The following is a 14,720-nucleotide window of genomic DNA, read 5'->3' as shown; positions in this document are numbered from 1 at the left end:
TGTGCTAGTTTGAAGCAAGCTAGAATGTTTTGGTAACAGAACTAGATAACGGGCAGTGAAATGAAAACAATTGATGTCAACTTCTCTCACAGTCTCGCTGAGAATTCTGGGAAGAAGAAAGACTTTTTCTCCATTTTGTTTTCTCACTCTTGCTTTTGCCTCAGACCTGGTCACATCTCATTAACCCTGCTCCTACTAACCTTGCTCCCTAACCTCTTGGCTGCACCTCTTTTCTTCCTGAGAACTGGGGTAAGGTTGAGAGGGCCGGGGGAGGTGTTGGGGTGGTTTGAGAGCCCCTCCTGGGGACTCAGGTTTCTGGGAGGGGAGTTGTGCTTTCATATTGTTTATCCTTTGTATATTTCTGTATATAATTGTATATAACTGTATATATTGTAAATAGCTGCTTGTAAATTCTGCTAGCTGTAAATAAATTGCTTCATTTATATTCCCAGGGTCCGTCTGAGTTAGCTGGGGCAAATACAAAAGTGTGGGAGGGTGGGGTAACCCCCAAACCATCACATTTTTTATTGGCTTTCCCAACGTGGGGCTGAAGATTTTTGAGTGTTGGAAATTAGCTCTGGGAATTAAGATGAAACTAATCAAGCAGCTATTGTACTTGGTGGGGATTGCTGTGTGGCCTGTTTTCTGGTTTTTTGTGTACAATTGGATCAAAGTTCAAATTGGTTATTTCTAGCTTCATGTAGTTTTTAGGAAGGCTAAAGTTAAGCTTTCAAACATGTTCCGGAGCTGGGGTGATTTGATTCTTGGTTATGCTGGTTTTAGTGTCACTGAGAATATTACTAGTGATATTACAAGAGTTTTTGTCAATAATGTTACAATCAATCGAGAGTCTGCTTTATCTACTGCTCTCATGAGGGTCATCCAGCCCCAAACTGAAATGCCAAATCCCTGCAAGGATTTCTACTCGAAACAGAGCATGGCAGGGATGCTGGGCATTATACTGGCTCTTGTAGTTTTAAATTTCATATTAATTTTGGCATTATTGGTGAAAAATTCAAAACCAGCTTCTGTAAGAGCTAGGAAAAATTCTGTGTCTCAGAAGCAGTCTCTTTCACAGCAAAACAAGGGAACACAGTCATCGGCTTCCCCCTTGCCAGCCTCTGCCCCTCCTTCTCCAAGTGCTGGGAACACGGCCAATGTTCCCGCCACTAACGTAAACAATGATAAGGATAACCAAAACAAGCCGCAGAGTTCGGCAGGAGCCTCAGGAGCACAGGCAAATACCCAAAATCAGAATGTTCCTAGTAAAAATGAAAACAAGTCAGGGTTGGCAGGCATCCCAGGAGGACAGGCAAACAATCCCACTAATGCTGGTAACGCTAGCCCAGTCAGTCCAAATCCTAATGACACCAGCTCAGCCAATTCGAACCCCCAGCCAGCAGACCAGAACCAAAATCCTCCTGTTAAAAGCAAGGCAGACTTGAACTCACAAGCTCCAGGTCAGACCTCTAAGGATTCAAACCCTCCAAATCAGAATCCTAAAGATTCAAATCCTCCAGCAGACACATCCAAGTCTGTTGCTGCTCAGGCCCTTCTGGCACCTGCTAAGGCAAAAGCTAAGACTAAGAGTGGTTCACAGGAGGATGTAAGACAGGGGACCTCTGGTGATCAGCAGCAAGAGGAGGAAGAGGAGGCAGTTAGTCTGCGAGACCTTGTAGATGTGCTGAGACAACAATACTCAAGTGAGAGGAGCGCTGTGAGGTTAGCTGCCAGGAGAGAGGATGGTTCCCATGAGTTTAGGAATGCTATGAGGAAGATTGTGTTAGGCCCGGCACCACCAGAACAACAGGAGGAAGAGGAGGAAGATGACATCCAAGGCTCCAAGGATCCACTCAGAGAGGTCAGGGAAGTTAGGAAGGAATACACAAGGGAATCAGGTGAGCCAATCCTAAGCTGGCTAGTGAGATGCCGTGGCATTGGTGCTAATGCCCTGCAGGTAGGAGACAAGTCTGCCAAGCAGCTGGGACCACTCACTAAGGAGAGTGGAGTGGACAAACACCTAGCAAGTCCTCTTGGTAGGGTTAGCTTGTGGACACGCCTTTTGTTGGCTGTGGCTATGAGATATCCTTCCCGAGATGATTTGCCATGGGCTGCCAAGAAGTGGAACACCATTGAGCAGGGAATTAAGCTTCTGAAGGAGTTTGCTGTGAAGGAAGTGCTCTATGGAGATCATGGCACTCATGAGCCTGACGATATTCCTTTGGGAACAGGTCTCATGAAGAAGCTGACTAAGCTTGCTCCTTCATCCTATGCTAACATCTTGGCCAGTAAGTTTCTAGCAAGGAGTGATAATGGAAGATCTCTCACTGTTGGTGAATTCACTGACCAGCTCAGGCAGATTGAGGACAGCTTGTCACATTCTGGTATAATCTGTGCCATAAAAACTATGACTTCTGAAATAAAGGGCATGAAAGATGGTTTTGAGGATACCATGAAAGAACTGAAGGAGAATCTTAAAAACATTACCAATCTGGTAAAGGATACCGTTCCTGCATCATCTGAATGGGTGCATGTTTCTGCAGTCAGGAACAGACGCCCACCTCCTGCAAGGCAATTCCAGCCTAGGAGGAGACAAATTCCACCCAGACAGCAGCAATCACGTGCGTCACTGTGGATACTTCTGCGTGACACATATGGTGAGAACATGAACAAATGGGATGGCCAAACTACATCAGCTCTTTCAAAGAGAGTCAGGGATCTGCAGAGTGGCAGAAACAGAGGCAATAATGCCAGGAAAGTAGCTGTCACTTCTTCAGCTCCCCAGAGCAACTGCAATTGTTCCAACAGTTGCAGTTCCTCTCACAACACCACCAATCATTGTGTACACCCCACATGCCATGTTCAGCATTAGGGGTGCCCTGCCTCCAGCCAGGAGGAGGAAAGGGATAGTGGAGAGAACCGAATCTATTGGAATGTATTCATTAGGTGGCCTGGCAGTTCAAGAGTTCAGAAATACAGGGCTTTAGTTGACACAGGTGCTCAGTGTACTTTATTGCCATCCAATTGCAAAGGGACAGAATCCATAACCATTTTTGGAATCACTGGTGGATCTCAAGAGTTAACTAAGATACAGGCTGAGATCAGTTTAACTGGTAAAGAGTGGAAGACACATACTATTGTAACTGGTCCTGATGCGCCTTGCATTTTGGGAATTGACTTTTTGAGACAAGGTTGTTTCAAAGATCCTAAGGGTCATAAATGGGCTTTTGGTATAGCATCTGTAGAGATTGAGGATGATAAATTGAAATTGTCTATTAGACCTGAACTTTCTGATGAATCTGCAGTTGTGGGACATCATGACATAGAGGATCTGGAAGTGCCAATTGCAACTCAAACTGTTCTCCACAGGCAGTACAGAACTAACCGTGACTCTTTGTTGCCCATTCATCAGCTGATTCGTCAATTGGAGAGTCAGGCTGTCATCGAGAAAGCTCATTCACCTTTCAACAGTCCCATCTGGCCTGTGCGCAAACCTACGGGCGACTGGAGACTGACAGTTGACTTTTGTGCCCTCAACGAGGTGACGCCACCAATGAGTGCAGCTGTGCCGGACATGCTGGAACTCCAGTATGAGCTGGAATCGAAGGAGGCTAAATGGTATGCAACCATAGACATTGCTAATGCTTTCTTCTCTATTCCTATAGCAAAGGAGTGCAGGCCTCAGTTTGCATTCACCTGGAGAGGAATCCAGTACCAGTTCAATCATTTGCCTCAGGGGTGGAAACACAGCTCAACCATCTGTCACTCAGTCATCCACAATGCACTGGAGAAAGGTAAAGCTCCAGAGCACATCCAGTACATCGACAACATCATTGTGTGGGGCCAAACTGCTGAGGAAGTCTTCGAGAAAGGTAACAAAATCATTGACATTCTGTTGCAAGCAGGTTTTGCCATTAAGAGAGACAAGGTCGAAGGACCTGCCAGAGAAATTCAGTTTCTGGGAGTGCGGTGGCAGGATGGTCGCCGTTACATTCCTCAGGATGTGATTAACAAAGTCTCTACCATGGCAGTTCCCACCAGTAAGAAGGACACACTTGCTTTCCTTGGTGTGGTGGGATTTTGGAGACTGCATCTTCCTGGTTTCAGTCAGATTGTCAAACCTCTGCATGATGTGACTTGTAAGAGAAACAATTTCGAGTGGGGACCTGAACAACAAGCAGCCTTTGATCAGATCAAGCGAGAAGTCGTCCATGCAGTGGGCCTGGGTCCTGTGAGATCTGGTCCGGACATTAAAAACATTCTGTACACGGCTGCCAGTGACAATGGTCCAACTTGGAGCCTTTGGCAGAGAGCTCCAAATGAGACACGTGGTCGTCCACTTGGTTTCTGGGGACATTGCTACAGAGGTTCAGAGACAAATTACACTGCAACTGAGAAAGAGATTCTAGCAGCCTATGAAGGAGTGAAAGCAGCTTCTGAAGTGATTGGAACTGAGTCACAATTGCTTTTAGCTCCTACACTGCCAGTTCTTAACTGGATGTTCAAAGGCAAAGGTTCATCACCACATCATGCCACAGATGCAACCTGGTCTAAATGGATGGCTTTGATAACCCAACGAGCACGAATGGGTTATCTTGATCGACCTGGTCTGGTGGAGGTGATCACCAACTGGCCGGAAGGCACAGACTGTTCCAAACCTCCGGAGGAGAAAATAACTCGTGCTGAGGAAGCTCCTCCCTATGGTGATCTCTCTGATCAGGAAAAGAACTATGCTTTGTTCACAGATGGTTCCTGTCGTCTTGTTGGGAACAAGCGAATATGGAAGTCAGCGGTTTGGAGTCCAACCAGGAGAGTTACCAAAACGAAAGATGGCGAAGGAGAATCCAGTCAGTTCGCTGAGGTAAAAGCTGTTCAACTTGCTCTTGATGTGGCTGAACGTGAGAATTGGCCTATCCTTTACCTCTACACCGACTCGTGGATGGTAGCCAATGCTCTATGGGGTTGGCTAAAGGACTGGAAGAAGAATGGTTGGCAGAGGAAAGGAAAGCCTATTTGGTGTGCTGATCTATGGCAGGACATTGATGCACGGCTGGAGAAAATTCCAGTGAAGGTGCGGCACGTAGACGCACACATGCCTAAGAGCAGAGCAACTGAGGAACATCAACATAACCAGAAGGCAGACCAAGCTGCTAAGATTGCTCAAGTTGATACCAACTCTGATCTTGACATTGACCTTGATTGGAAACACCGAGGTGAGCTGTTCTTAGCTCGGTGGGCCCATGACTCATCTGGACATCAAGGCACAGATGGAATATACCGATGGGCTCGCGATAGGTCAATTGACTTGGCCATGGACGCTATCACCCAAGTCATCTATGACTGTGACATTTGTGCTGCTATTAAGCAGGCTAAGCGAATCAAGCCCTTATGGTATGGTGAGAGATGGTCAAAGTACAAGTATGGTGAAGCCTGGCAGATTGACTACATCACTTTACCTCGATCTCGTTCTGGTAAGCAGTATGTGCTGACGATGGTAGAAGCCAGCACTGGATGGTTGGAAACCTATCCAGTTCCACATGCTACTGCACGTAACACCATTGTTGGTTTGGAGAGACAGATCTTGTGGAGACATGGAACTCCAGAGAGAATTGAGTCAGACAATGGTACTCATTTCAAGAATAATCTTGTGAAAAACTGGGCCAAAGAGCATGGTATTGAATGGATCTATCACATACCCTACTATGCACCAGCTTCAGGGAAGATTGAACGCTACAATGGTTTGCTGAAAACCACCCTAAAAGCCATGGGGGGTGGAACTCTGAAAAACTGGGACAAACATTTAGCACAAGCTACCTGGTTGGTAAATAGTAGAGGTTCAGTAAACAGAGCAGGACCTGCACAATCAGATTTGGTCCAAACAGTAGACGGTGATAAAGTTCCTGTTGTACGTGAGAAGAATCTGTTAGGGAAAACTGTTTGGGTATTTTCTCCTTCGGGCGAAGGGAAACCTGTCCGAGGGGTGGTTTCTGCTGAAGGTCCTGGTCATACATACTGGGTAATGCAGGAGAATGGTGAAATTCGATGTGTTCCACATAGAAATCTAACCTTAGCTGAGAGAGTTTAAATTTAAGCTGTTAGGACTTTTCTGTTCTAGGTAACATCGGCGCCCAACACTGAGAGAATCTACGATAGAATCTACAGTACGTGAGCACGAACCCAACATCATCTGGGAGTCCCTGTTCTGAGCTTTTGAATCACCTACATCTGATTGAAGTGTGAACTGAACTTGTATATATTGTTTTAGTGTAAATATTGGTTTAGATTAGATTGGATAATTCTCAGCGATACTCTGAGCGAAGTAGACAAGGGGTGGATTGTGCTAGTTTGAAGCAAGCTAGAATGTTTTGGTAACAGAACTAGATTACGGGCAGTGAAATGAAAACAATTGATGTCAACTTCTCTCACAGTCTCGCTGAGAACTCTGGGAAGAAGAAAGACTTTTTCTCCATTTTGTTTTCTCACTCTTGCTTTTGCCTCAGACCTGGTCACATCTCATTAACCCTGCTCCTACTAACCTTGCTCCCTAACCTCTTGGCTGCACCTCTTTTCTTCCTGAGAACTGGGGTAAGGTTGAGAGGGCCGGGGGAGGTGTTGGGGTGGTTTGAGAGCCCCTCCTGGGGACTCAGGTTTCTGGGAGGGGAGTTGTGCTTTTGTATTGTTTATCCTTTGTATATTTCTGTGTATAATTGTATATAACTGTAAATATTGTAAATAGCTGCTTGTAAATTCTGCTAGCTGTAAATAAATTGCTTCATCTATATTCCCAGGGTCCGTCTGAGTTAGCTGGGGCAAATACAAAGTGTGGGGGGGTGGGGTAACCCCCAAACCATCACAAATGTGTTTTTAAGATGTTAATTTATTAGCAGGTTTTAGAATTATTCTCAGGTGTCAGGTGCTGATCAGGAGATTTTCTTGAGTAAGGTTCTGCATTGTTTACACATACCTGTGGTTTCTTCACTGATAAATAAACTCTTTAAATATGTCTACCACGACCTACAAATCCCAAGATATACAATCCAGTTGCTGGTATCCTCATTCACACAGATATGAAGGTACTACTTATATATCTTCTTGTGGCTTTTTGCTTATTATGATCAATTTATAGAGAAATTAGTTATTTGGTAAGCCACAGCCATTGCTCCTCCAACTACAAAAACCTACTGCATATACTCTAGCACCACACCATGCGCCTAGAAACCACAGATGTCTGATTTGTTGTCAGAGGTACTTTATGCTGTTCCTAGGATATCAGAATTAGATTCTGGACAGAATCCTACTATAACATTTGATGAAATTTCTAACAAGAGTTTGGGATTCTCTCCAATTCTGTGAAAAAGCTTGTTGGCACTAAACCAACAAATTTTTATATATATACACATATAAGTTTTGGTTTTTGGAACTGTGAAAAGGATGGACACTTTATAAAGCTTCCAGCCACAGAACCAAATATACTGAAATGGCTTTTTATGGAGATATTGAAGCACCACCAACCAAAATACACAAGGCATTTTTCTCCTGAGAGTTCAATTATTTTGAGTGCTGGTAGCAAACTTTGATAAATAAATATATCTTTTCTTTTCCAGTAAATGTTTTGATCACATAGTGATGAGAGAGAGATAGAGAATGGAAGGAAAATATTTGGGTTGCAGCAGAATAATGAAAATGCAGAGGATTTCTCACTTTTACAAAGAGATAAATTATTTTCCTTTTTTTTTTTTTTTCTATTTTGATTGTGTTATGACAAGAATCTCTTTTAAAACCAGCTAAGATTGGGTTTTGTATGATGTTCTTAATTTTTTGAAACTTAAAGATTTCTCCAGCTTTCCAACTAGAAATTCATAATATACTTAAAATGCATTTGAAGCTGTTGTGGCAGTATACGTTTTTCAGCAACACAAATGCCTGACGAAGACCTGTTTGACCTTGCATTGTATGTGAAATATGAACTAAGGAAGAAAAGTCCTTAGCTCATAAACTTTTATATCTGAAACAAATTTATGATATTTTCCAGTTGGTTTACACAAGTAAACTTATCAAGGATGTCCATTATAACCTAGTTTGAAACCTCTATACATCTTATTTGTCTGTTTGAACCATGTTTTTTAATCCTATCTTATCAGAAGACTGAAATCTTGCATCATTAATTCTTGTCAAATTTTATTTTCTTTTTATGCAGAAGAGAAGCTATCAGTCATGCAAAACTGAGATAGATAATTTAGTTTTATTTTTCTTAACAAGTTCCTTTCGATAAGATTTTTAACTAAATACAAAGCAGCTATGACCCACCTTGCAAGTAATTCCACTTGGGAAAAAAAAAAAAAAAAGTGGAAAGAGAGAGAAAGGAATTTTTTTCTATGGAATGTAAGTTTTATCATCAAGTTTTATTCTGAAAGTAGATCATGTGACAATATTTAAAATTACATTATTTACATGCTTTCCAGTTTCCTCAAGTAGCTATAGATATTATTTTGAAATCCATTCATATTTCTGGAGTCCACTAAATTAATGGTTTAATTGCTTTTTATTAGCACTGTTGTTCCCTTCTAATTAGTGAAATTTTATTTTGTAATTTATGAGAACAGTTCATAAATAATTTTAGAAATTAAAATCATAAGTGATGAATTAGCTGTCCACTCAATCCACTCCAATAGACAAAAATATTGATTAAAAGGTGCTTTATGTATCAGTCACAGAAGACAAAGAAGGCAGACAGATGCATGTGCATCTGGTCTAAAGAAGTTACATTGCAGTGTGGCTGCTGGAACCTGAACACTACTATGCTAGTTTGAAGCAAGCTAGAATGTTTTGCTGAGAGAAAGTAGATAATTGGCTGTGAAAGGAAAACAATGGTTATGTCTACTCCCCTCACAGTCTCACTGAGAGGCATGGGAACAAGAAGGGAAAACATTAGATAACACTTTTGCCATTTTGCTTCACTCTCTGGCTGGGCTTTGGCTGAGCTGCATCTCCCTAACCTCTCCTGCCACTGACCTTTGCTTCTTAACCTCTTGGCTGAACCTCTATTTTTCCTTAGGACTGGGGTAATGTTGAGAGGGGCAGGAGGAAGGTGCAGGGGTGATTGGGAGCCCCTCCTGGGGACTCAGGTTTCTGGGAGGGGAGTTGTGTTTCAGTATTATTTTTTACCTTGTATATTTTTGTATATTTCTGTATATACTGCAAATATCTGCTTGTATATTGTGCTAGCTGTAAATGAATAGCTTCATCTATATTCTCAGAGCTTGACTGAGTGTAGCTGGGTATTTCTAAAAGTGTGGGGGGGTGGGGTACATCCAAACCACCACATCTTTTATTTGGCTTCACCCAGCGTGGGGCAAATTCATTTGAGTGACTGTTAATTAACTCTGGGAATCAGAATGAAGCTAATAAAACAGCCATTATACTTGGTGGGGGCTCTTATGTGGTCTGGTTTCTGTTTTCTTGCATTCAATTGGATCAAAGCCCAAGTTGTTTCCTACTTTCTCAATGTAGCTTATACAAAGGCTAAAGCTAAACTCCCAACCATTTTCTGGTCCTGGGGTGATCTCATTCTTGGGTATGCTGGTTTTAATGTCACTGAAAATCTTACCAGTAACATTACAGGGGTATTTACCAATAATATTACATCCAATCAAAATATTGCTTTAACTACAGCCCTCATGAGGGTAATTCAACCCCAAACTGAGATGCCAGACATTTGTTCAGGTTTTTGCTCATGTAAAACTGTGATACTTCTCTCATGTGTTATCCTGGGTCTTATAGTTTTAATTTTCATATTAATTCTGGCATTATGTGTGAAAAATTTGAATGCAATACCTGCAAAAACTAGGAATGTTTCAGTCTCAAAAGCAAATGGCTCAGTGTCTCAAAAACAGTGAACCAGTGGAAATCAAAACAAAGGAACACAACAGTCTCTTTCCAAGCCAAATTCAGGGGCACAGCCAGGGACAGTTATACCTCCCTCTTCGGATTCTGGGAAAAATGCCGATGTTCCTGACAACAAAGATAATAACGCATCAGGTTTGGCAGGCATCCCAGGAGTACAGGCTCAAAGTCAGAATGTTCCTAATAATACCAGCTCAGCCAGTTCAAATCCTCAGCCAGCAGACCAGAACTCTGTTAATTCTAAGGCAGATCTGAACTCACAGATCTCAGGTCAGACTCCCAATGATTCAAACCCTCCAGCAGATATGTCCAAGTCTGTTGCTGTGCTGGTGTTTTGGGCACCTGCTAAGGCAAAAGCCAAGACATAGATTTTGACAAAGTGTGATTCAAAGGAGGATGTAAGAGGGGGGACCTCTGGTGAGCAAGAGGAGGAAGAGGAGGCATTTAGTCTTCAGGACCTAGCGAACATGCTGAGATCGCAGTACTCAAATGAGAAGAGCTCTGTGAGGTTGGCTGCCAAGAGAGAGGATGGTTCCAATGAGTTTAAGAGTGCTATGAGGAAGGTTCTGTTTCTAGGCCAGGGACAACCAGATCAACATGATGAAGAGGAGGTGGATGTCATCCAGGACTCCAACGATCCCCTCAGAGAGGTCAGGGAAGTTAGGAAGGAACACTGAAGGGAATCAGGTGAACCAATCCTAAGCTAGCTAGTGAGATGCCGTAGCGTTGGTGCTAATGCCTTGAAGGTAGGAGACAAGTCTGCCAAGCAGCTGGGACCACTCACGAAGGAGAACAGAGTGGACAAATACCTAGCAAGTCCTCTTGGTAAGGTTAGCTTATGGACACACCTTCTGTTGGCTGTGGCTATGAGATATCCTTCCTGAGATGACCTGCCATGGGCTGCCAAGAAGTGGAACACCATTGAGCAGAGACTTATGCTTCTGAAGGAGTTTGCTGTGAAGGAAGTGCTTTATGGAGATCATGGCACACATGAGCCTGATGACATTCCTCTTGGAACAGGTCTCACGAAGATGCTTATTGAGCTTGCTCCTTCATCCTATGCTAACATCTTGGCCAGCATGTATCTATCAAGGGGTGATAATGGAAGGTCTATCATTGTTGGTGAATTCACTGATCAGCTCAGGCAGGTAGAGGACAGCTTGTCACATTCTGCCATAGTTTGTGCCATAAAAACTCTAGGTACAGAGATAAAGGATGGCATCAAAGACAGCATTAAGTAAAGCATTGACAATGGCATTAGGAATGGCATGGAAGAAATGAAGGAGGACCTTAAAACCTCAATTTCAACCTGGTAAAAGATACCATCGCTGCATCATCTGAATGGGTGCATGTTTCTGCCATAAGGAACAGATGCCCACCTCCTGCAAGGCAATTCCAGCCCAGGAGGAGACAAATTCCACCTAGACATCAGCAATCACGTGCATCACTGTGGATACTTCTGCATGACAAATACGGTGAGAACATGAACAAGTGGGATGGTCAACCTATTTCAGCTCTTTCAAAGAGAGTCAGGGATCTGCAGAGTGGCAGAAACAGAGGCAGCAATGCCACAAAAGTAGCTGTCACTTCTTCAGCTCTTGAGAGCAACTGCAATTATTCCAACAATTGCAATTTCTCTCACAACAACACCAAACACTGTGTACTCCCTACATGCCATGTTCATCGTTAGGGGTGCCCTGCCCCCAGCCAGGAGGAGGAAAGGGATAGTGGAGAGAACCGAATCTATTGGAATGTATTCATTAGGTGGCCTGGCAGGTCAAAAGTTTGGAAATTATGGGCTTTAGTTGACACAGGTGCTCAGTGTACTTTATTGCCATCAAATTACAAAGGGACAGAGTCCATATCTATTTTTGGAATCACTGGTGGATCTCAAGAGTTAACTAAGGTGCAGGCGGAGATCAGTTTAACTGGTAAAGAGTGGAAGAAACATACTATTGTAACTGCTCCTGATGCGCCTTGCGTTCTGGGAATTGACTTTTTGATACAAGGTTGTTTCAAAGATACTAAGGGTCACAAATGGGCTTTTGGAATAGCATCTTTAAGCAACTGGAGGCTGCCTCAAGATCGCCTGCCCTTGTTCTGGTGGGCGACTTTAACCTACCAGACATCTGCTGGGACTTAAACACTGCAGAGAAGAAGCAGTCTAGAAGGTTTCTGCAATGTGTGGAAGACAACTTCCTATCCCAACTGTTACGTGAGCCTACCAGGGGGGCAGCCCTGCTTGACCTGCTGCTCGCAAAGAGAGAGGGGCTGGTAGGGGATGTGGTGGTTGGAGGCTGCCTGGGGTCCAGTGACCATGAAATTATAGAGTTTTCAATCCATGGAGAAACCAGGAGGGGCATCAACAGAACCTCCACACTGGACTTCCGAAGGGCAGACTTCAGCCTATTTAAGGAACTAACTCAGAAAGTTCCTTGGGAAATAGCCCTTAGAAACAAAGGGATCCAGGAAGTTTGCACCTACTTCAAGAAAGAACTCCTGAAGGTACAGGAGCAGGCAGTGCCACTGAACCGGAAGATGAGCCGACGAGGGAGGCAGCCAGGCTGGATGGGCAGGGAGCTGATGAAGGAATTAAAGATTAAAAAGAGAGTGTATCACCTTTGGAAAAGAGGGGAGGTGTCCCAGGAGAAGTTCAAGGAGGTTGCTAGGTCTTGTAGAGGAAAAATTAGAGAGGCAAAAGCCCACTTGGAGCTTAGGCTGGCCACGGCTGTCAAGGAAAATAAAAAGTGTTTCTTTAAATATATGAATGGCAAGAGAAGGGCCAAGGACAACCTCTAGTCCATATTAGATATAGAAGGGAACATAGTGACAAAGGATGAGGAAAATGCAGAGGTGCTCAACACCTTCTTTGCCTCAATCTTCACTAGTGGGACAGGTTGTCTCCAGGACAGCTGGACTCCTGAAGCGGTGGATGGAGTCAGGGACTAGTACAGTCCCACTCTAATCCATGAGGAAGCAGTAAGGGACTTGCTGCGACATTTGAATCCTCACAAGTCCATGGGACCGGATTCGATCCACCCTAGGATGCTGAGAGAGCTGGCAGCTGAGCTGGCCAAGCCACTCTCCATCATTTATCAGCAGTCCTGGCTCACTGAAGAGGTCCCTGAAGACTGGAAGCTGGCCAATGTGATACCCATTCACAAGAAGGGTCGTAAGGAGGAGCCAGAAAACTACAGACCTGTGAGCCTGACCTCAGTGCCAGGCAAGGTCATGGAACAGGTAATCATGGGTGCCATCACAAAGCACCTACAGGATGGCCAAGGGATTAGGTCCAGCCAGCATGGGTTTAGGAAGGGCAGGTCCTGTCTCACCAACCTGATCTCCTTTTATGATCAGTTTACCTGCCTGGTGAATGTGGGGAAGGCTGTGGATGTAGTCTACCTGGACTTCAGCAAAGCCTTTGACACAGTCTGCCACAAGAAGCTCCTAGCCAAGCTGGCAGCTCATGGTTTGGACAAATTCACTCTGTGCTGGATCAAGAACTGGCTGGATGGCAGAACTCAGAGAGTGGTGGTGAATGGTGCCACATCCATTTGGCAGGCAGTCACTAGTGGTGTTCCCCAAAGATCAGTACTGGGCCCAGTACTGTTCAATATCTTTATTGATGATCTGGAGATGGAGATTGAGTCTGGCATCAGTAAGTTTGCAGATGACACCAAGCTAGGAGTAGGTGTTGATCTGTTGGAAGGTAGGAGAGCGCTGCAGAGGGACCTGGACAGGCTGGATGGGTGGGCAGAGGCCAATGGGATGAGATTTAACAAGGCCAAGTGCAGGGTTCTGCACTTTGGCCACAGCAACCCCAAGCAGTGCTATAGGCTGGGGACTGAGTGGCTGGAGAGCTGCCAGTCAGAAAGGGACCTGGGGGTACTGATAGATAGTAAGCTGAAGATGAGGTAGCAGTGTGCCCAGGTGGCCAAGAGAGCCAATGGCATCCTGGCTTGCATCAGGAACGGTGTGACCAGTAGGACAAGGGAGGTTATTCTTCCCCTGTACTCAGCACTGGTCAGGCCACACCTTGAGTACTGTGTCCAGTTCTGGGCCCCTCAATTCAAGAAAGATATTGAGCTGCTGGAACATGTCCAGAGAAGGGCAACAATGCTGGTGAGGGGCCTGTAGCACAAATCCTATGAGGAGAGGCTGAGGGAGCTGGGCCTGTTTAGCCTGGAGAAGAGGAGGCTCAGGGGTGATCTTATTACTGTCTACAACTACCTGAAGGGGCATTGTAGCCAGGTGGGGGGTGGCCTCTTCTCCCAGGCAACCAACAACAGAACAAGGGGACATAGTCTCAAGTTGTGCCAGGGTAGGTATAGGCTGGATATTAGGAAGAACTTCACAGAGAGAGTGATTTGCCATTGGAATGGGCTGCCCAGGGAGGTGGTGGATGCACCGTCCCTGAGGGTCTTCAAGAAAAGACTGGATAAGGCACTTAGTGCCATGGTCTAGTTGATTGGTTAAGGCTGGGTGATAGGTTGGACTGGATGATCTTGGAGGTCTCTTCCAACCTGGCTGATTCTATGATTCTATGATTCTAAGATCTGTAGAGATTGAGGATGGTAAATTGAAACTGTCCATTAGACCTGAACTTTCAGATGAATCTGCAGTTGTAGGACATCATGACATTGAGAATCTAGAAGTGCCAACTGCAACTCAAACTGTGCACCACAGGCAGTACAGAACTAACTGTGACTCTTTGTTGCCCATTCATCAGCTGATTCATCAACTGGAGAGTCAGGCTGTCATCGAGAAAGCTCATTCACCTTTCAACTGTCCCATCTGGACTGTGCACAAACCTAATG

This window comes from Pogoniulus pusillus, chromosome Z, assembly GCF_015220805.1.
Source record: "Pogoniulus pusillus isolate bPogPus1 chromosome Z, bPogPus1.pri, whole genome shotgun sequence".
Classification (NCBI taxonomy): Eukaryota; Metazoa; Chordata; class Aves; order Piciformes; family Lybiidae; genus Pogoniulus; species Pogoniulus pusillus.
Note: the sequence above shows the minus strand (reverse complement) of the source record.